Source organism: Thamnophis elegans, chromosome 4, assembly GCF_009769535.1.
Source record: "Thamnophis elegans isolate rThaEle1 chromosome 4, rThaEle1.pri, whole genome shotgun sequence".
Classification (NCBI taxonomy): Eukaryota; Metazoa; Chordata; class Lepidosauria; order Squamata; family Colubridae; genus Thamnophis; species Thamnophis elegans.
This window is the reverse complement of record NC_045544.1, coordinates 4,723,985-4,730,747: the sequence shown is the minus strand read 5'-3', so window position 1 is coordinate 4,730,747 and position 6,763 is coordinate 4,723,985.

Genomic DNA, 6,763 nt, shown 5'->3' with positions numbered 1-6,763 from the left:
AACTCCTTTGTCAGAAAACAAACAGGGCACCGAATGCATTTTTCTTGAAATGCGTGAATGGTGTTGAATAGCAACTTTGTCTTCGGTTTTTGTTTTCCTTCAGATGCTTTTGGTTGCTAAAAGCGGGGCAGTCGAAGGGTTTTGAATGCAAACTTTTGACATTGGGTAAATACTGAAGTGCTTAAAGAACTGTATATCTAAGAGTACCTCGCCTTGGTCAATGACAGTATTATGTAACAAAATCAATTGCTGTCCCGATTCAGAGTCGCTCATCCGAATGATCACGTGATTTAGGTAGCAACCCGACGACTCATTTGGGAACGCTAAGTATCCCATTTCAGCAGGAAACAGAAATATCATCTATAACTGTATTAATTTTCAATGCAACCTTTATGACAGCTTTGTTAGCACAATGCGTTTTGTTGTGTGTTTGCCTTTGAGTCAGTCTTGACGCTTGCCCAAACGAGTCCCTGCAGTTTTCTCGGCCCAGATTTTTAGGAGCGGTTTGTCCTTGCCTCATTCCTAGGGCTGAGAGAAAGTGATTGGCTCTAAGGCCACCCAAAACTCGTGGTTTCCAATCCAGTATCGTTAACCATTACACCAAACTCGGTTTTCCCATGATCCGTACTTATAATTTATTAAGCATAGTTTACAGAGCTCGGTTGTACCCTGACCCACAGTGAATTGAATTGAATAGGTTTATTTATAGGCCGCCCTTTTCCCTGAGGGGACTCAGGGCGGCTAACAACTTATAGGGAGGGGGGATACAGATAGTAACATATAACATAACACATAATTAAAAAGTAAACAACATTCATCCAACATTCGGGTGGGGGCGGATCAGATCTTTACCCCCAGGCCTGGCAGGATAGCCAGTTCTTGAGGGCTGCGCGGAAGGTCTGCAGGGTGGTGAGGGTACGAATCTCCACGGGGAGATCATTCCAGAGGGTCGGAGCTGCCACTGAAAAGGCTCTCCTCCGCGTAGTAGCCAGCCAGCACTGGCTGGCAGATGGCACTCGGAGGAGGCCTAATCTATGAGATCTAATCGGTCTCGAGGAGGTAATCGGCAGGGCAGTCTCCCAAGTACCCAGATCCACTACCATGGAGGGCTTTATAGGTGGTAAGAAGCACCTTGAAGCGCACACGGAGATCAACAGGTAGCCAGCGCAGCTCGCGGAGGATAGGTGTTATACAGTGCACGTCACACAACTTGCTAACCTAAAATGTGATTTGCTAACCTGTGATTCCTGATGTCTTGCAGACACAGCCTGTGACACGCTAGATAACTTAAGCTAGGAAATTCATTCTACGTTCAAGTCTGGACATGCATCTTACATATCCTACACAGCTCCAGTTATTTAAACTAGGCATCCATTATGAGCCGAGGTGGCGCAGTGGTTAGAGTGCAGTACTGCAGGCTACTTCAGCTGACTGTTAGTTCGGTAGTTCGGCTGTTCAAATCTCACCGGCTCAGGGTTGACTCAGCCTTCCATCCTTCCGAGGTGGGTGAAATGAGGACCCGGATTGTTGGGGGCGATATGCTGACTCTCTGTAAACCGCTTAGAGAGGGCTGAAAGCCCTATGAAGCGGTATATAAGTCTAACTGCTATTGCTATTGCTATCTTGTCCCATATCATACTTGGCTTGAGATGGACTAGAATATTAATAAATATCAGCTCTCTCTGTGCATATTAATAAATGTAAAATAGCCTCTCTTCCTTAACTATTTTTTTACACAAATCAGTGTTATCTTTTCACCTTTTAAGCCTTTCTGGGGGTTGGCCATTTTCATCTCCAAAGGATATGCAAGTATCTTATTTTCTTTTTAATGAGGTGATGTCCTGTATATATTTGATGTAGGAATTTCAGGTATTTCTGTCTTGAAAGCAATCCAGCGTACAGAGTGTTTTTAAAATAAAATCCTGCTAATTTCAACTACTTTAGAGCTGAGGTGGCGCAGTGGATAGAGTGCAATACTGCAGGCCACTTCAGCTGATTGCTAGTTCAGCGGTTCAAATCTCACCGGCTCAAGGTTGACTCAGCCTTCCATCCTTCCGAGGTGGGTGAAATGAGGACCCGGATTGTTGTTGGGGGCAATATGCTGACTCTGTAAACCGCTTAGAGATGGCTGAAAGCCATATGAAGCGGTATATAAGTCTAACTGCTATTGCTATTTATTTTGAAGCATTTTATGTATGTTAATGGAGAGCTACTGCATCATAGGTGTCAAACTCGATCGTGTCACATGATGTATCATGACGGTTTTTTTGCTTTTGCGGGGCTGGTTGGGCGTGGCCTGTGTGTGATGTATCCAGCCCGTTGATAGGCCTGTACTAAATATATTTTCTTCTTAAGGTAGTTAAAATCTGGCTATAGATAGTCCTTGGCTTAACAACCAATTTTTTTTAGCAATTATTCGAAATGGCACAGCACTGAAAAAGGTGTCTTAACAACCATTGCAGCATCCCCATGATCATGTGTTCAAAATTCAGGGAATAGGCAGCTGGCTTGTATTTACGATGGTTGCAGTGTTCTGCGGCCATGTGAATCACTATTTGCGACTTCCCAGGCAGCTTCTGAGAAAGCAAAATTAACAAACTGCTTAATAACCATGTGATTCGCTTAATAACTGTGGTGATTCACTTAACAACCATGGCCAAAAAAGGTTTTAAGAGTGGATGAGGCTCACTCAACAACTGCCTTGCTTAGCCCCAGAAATTCTGGGTGCAATTGTGGTCATATCTCAAGGACTACTTGTATTCTAATCTAAACTCTATGTAGATATCAATTTTACAAGTACCTTAAAGCCGCGATCCGTTTTGAACACCCGGGATTGATTTCATGGAAGACAATTTTTTTTTCCAGGGGGAGGAATAGAAAACCTAGGTACTTGCACATATGCAGTTTTGCTCACCTGTCACTCACTTCCAGCTGAACGGTCTGGTTTCTAATAGAATAGACCATGAACCAGTACCAGTCTGCAGCCCTGGGGGTTGGGGAAACACCCTTAAAGGAAGTCATTTAAAGTCAGCTGGCTTGGTAAATATTTATGCATTAGTTCTCTTTTAATAGTAAGCTTCATCCCTTGTTGACTCCATGAAGTTATGTAGTGCCATGCAACATTATCAAAGTCGTTTGATAATGAGCCAAGGTGGCGCAGTGGTTAAATGCAGCACTGCAGGCTACTGCTAGATCAGCAGTTCAGCGGTTCAAATCTCACCGGCTCAGGGTTGACTCAGCCTTCCATCCTTCCGAGGTGGGTAAAATGAGGACCCAGATTGTTGGGGGCAATATGCTGACTCTCTGTAAACCGCTTAGAGAGGGCTGAAAGCCCTATGAAGCAGTATATAAGTCTACTGCTATAAGTTTGACACTGCCTTTTTTTTTTTTTCCAAATTTTTCTTCCCATCTCTTTGTTTTCATTCTAAGTTAAAACCCCCATCATTACCTGGCCGGTTCCACCATAAAACTGCGTTCGACTAAAGCGCGCTCGATGAAACCGCGTAGCTGACGTCATCACAGGGCGACAACAGCGCGGAGACAGAAGCACGCTGTAAACGCTAAACCTAAAATTAACCCCTAAACCTAACCCCCCTAAACCTAATCCTAAACCTAACCCTAAACCTAACCCTTAACCTAACCCTAAACCTAATCCTAACCCTAAACCTAACCCTAACCCTAAACCTAAACCTAACCCTTAACCTAACCCTAACCCTTAACCTAACCCTAAACCTAACCCTAAACCTAACCCTAATCCTAACCCTTAACCTAACCCTAAACCTAACCCTTAACCTAACTCTAATCCTAACCCTTAACCTAACCCTAAACCTAACCCTTACCTTAACTTGAATCGGCTTGCTTTCAAAGCGCTATTTAAAGCGCCCTTCTTTCTCCGCGCTCGCTGTTGTCGCCCTGTTGATGACGTCAGCGACGCGCTTTAATCGGGCGCGCTTTAGTTGAGCGCGGTTTTGTCGTGCCACGTACCTGGCCATTTCCTGACCAAACGCTAATTGTGCTCCACCACGCTAAGTCAAAGACAAAAGCCAAAAATCACTCGATTGGCCCTTAATCAATCATCATCGCTTCATTTTTTAAAAAAAAATAAAAGTCTTAGCATTAAACTTTATTATAGCTTATGGTTATGGTTTATGGTTTATTAAACTTGTATGCCACCCTATTCCCAGAAGGGACTCAGGGCGGCTAACAAACTCATAGGGAAGGGGGGAAATACAACAAAAGCAAAAAGAGCTTAAAATTTTAAAACAATATTTCTATAAAAGATGATTGTATTTTCTCTTTTTTATTCCTTCGTAATTTTTAAGAGTGTCAGCTACCCAGAGTCAATAAACATGTGATGGGCAGTCATATTATAAATTGAACTAATGCATAAAGAAATACTTGGGAAGAATTCAACTTTAGAATATTCTTAAAAAGAACCCTCGATCCTATTTTACTGGTTCAACTCAACTTATATCTCTTTTGCCTTGTCAGTAGGCTGCTCTGACAGCTTGAAGGCTTGTAATAAATATGATAGACATCACTATAAACAGTGATAGAGTTTTCACTAGTGGAAAGTATTTTTTTTAATCCAGTCCAGTATTATTTATGCATGATCCTGTTTTGCAAAGCAGAAATCCTCCCAGGTGTAGCACCTGACATTGGAAGGCTAAGGTGAGAGCAGGCCACAGAGCTTTCCCACCATTAGATGCTTCTCAGGTGTATTTTTGACCAACGGGGTCACCGCCCTTCCCTGTTTACATAGTCATAAGATCAATTAATCAAAATTAATTTGACAAGGTCAGCTCCGCCGGCTTTAAGTGATGAGGCAGCTTTATATAAAGTCACAGATTGTTCTGCTGCGTTATAGTTCCAGAAGATCAAGCTGCTCCTAAGATTTGTATGAGAGCCCTCCATTAATTTAAATGCTGCAGTGCACTGTCCATTCACCCCCCCCAAAAAAGACCCAGGTGAATCAGAATTATTTATAAAGCGGAGAAGAGCAAAAAGTTGAAAAAACACCTTGCTTTAAAAAAAATCATTTTTTAACAAAACTAAACTTAATTAGAAAGCAGGCTGCACCTCTTTCGCTTCACGCCAGTCCTGTGCCAGTGTTTGAAAAAGAGTAGAGATGGTTTCCCCCTCTTATTCATTTATTTATATATTTAGTAAATTTGAATGGCGTCCTAGCTCGTACACATGGCTCTGGGCAGCTAAGAGAAGCTTAAGAGCAGCAAAATGAAACACAGCCAGTTGATCAGAAATGTGAATAATTTAAAAGCAGCATTGAAAAGCAGCCGAGAAGAATCAAACACTGCACAGTCCGTATAACCAGACAACGGGCTCACCCAACTATTGTGGTATTAAAGATTAATTGTGTTCAGCAATGTTGTGTTCAGAAACAGCGGTTTTACCAGCTTTTCTGTAGTTCTTAATTACCAGATTCTAAAATATCTTTGCTGAGACACACATCACATTGTTCATTACGCATTTAAAACTCTTTTAACAAGACTATTCTCTCTCTCTCTCTCTCTCTCTCTTTCTTCCTCTCCCTCTCCCTCTCCCTCTCTATTTTTTGCAAAGATAGGCAACCTGGTGTTCTCCACATTTTTAGGACTACAAACTCCCATAAACTTGAGACATAATGAATCCTCAGTGGTTATTGGTTATATAAAACATCAAGACATCACCAGGCTGCCCACCAGGGGTGGGTTTCAACCGGTTCGTGGCGGTCCCCGCGAACCGGTTGGTCGGCAAACCCGGAAGTAAGTAACTTCCGGGAACTGCGAAGGGCCCACCTGCCCACCCGCGCTCCTTACCGGTCTTTGAAGGCTTCTGCGCTTCCACGCAGGCGCATGGCACATACAGCGCCTGCGCGATTCTCCACGAGCAGCTGGATGGCACATACAGCCCCTGCGCGATTCTCCGCGAGCAGCTGGATGGCACATACAGCACCTGCGCGATTCTCCGCGAGCAGCTGGAGCATCGCACAGGCGCTACGACGCATGCATGAGCTGCACGCGTGCACGAGGACGCCGCCGGCCCCGTTCCAACCGAACCGGTTGGAACGGGATAAGCAACCCACCACTGCTGCCCCACCCTTCAGCAAATGTCAATGTACAATTAATTAAATCTTCTTTAACCTTTACTAAAGAGAATCCTTTGTAAATTCAGTGTATAGCTTAGTTAGAGGAGGTGCTAACTTTGTGTTTCCTGTCAAGGGAAACGCAGCAAGTACAGTTGGTACAGAAAATAGAGTTACCAAATGCCAACTGTCGTCAAATGTTTTAGGAAGACAAAACAAGAACGTATCGTGGCAGTTTCTATAAAATTGCATCAGATATTCAGAACTATAAGGTAAAGTGCTCATTTCTCATTAATGAACGGTGCTCATTTCCGTTTCAAAGCCGAAGGGCCAGCGCTGGCCGAAGAAGTCTCCGTGGTCATGTGGCCGGCGTGACTAAATGCCAAAGGCGCACGGAATGCTGTTACCTTCCCACCAAAGGCGCTCCCTATTTTTTCTACTTGCATTTTTACGTGCTTTCGAACTGCTGAGTTGGCAGAAGCTGGGACAAGTAATGGGAGCTCACTCCTTTACGCGGCGCTAGGGATTCGAACTGCTGACCTTTCTGATCAACAACCTCACTGTTTTAGCCACTGAGCCTTTAAGACAGTGTTTCTCAACCTTGACAACTTGAAGATGTCTGGACTTCAACTCCCAGAATCCCTGCTTTAAGAGCTATAGTTCAGAACTAAGGTTAAATCT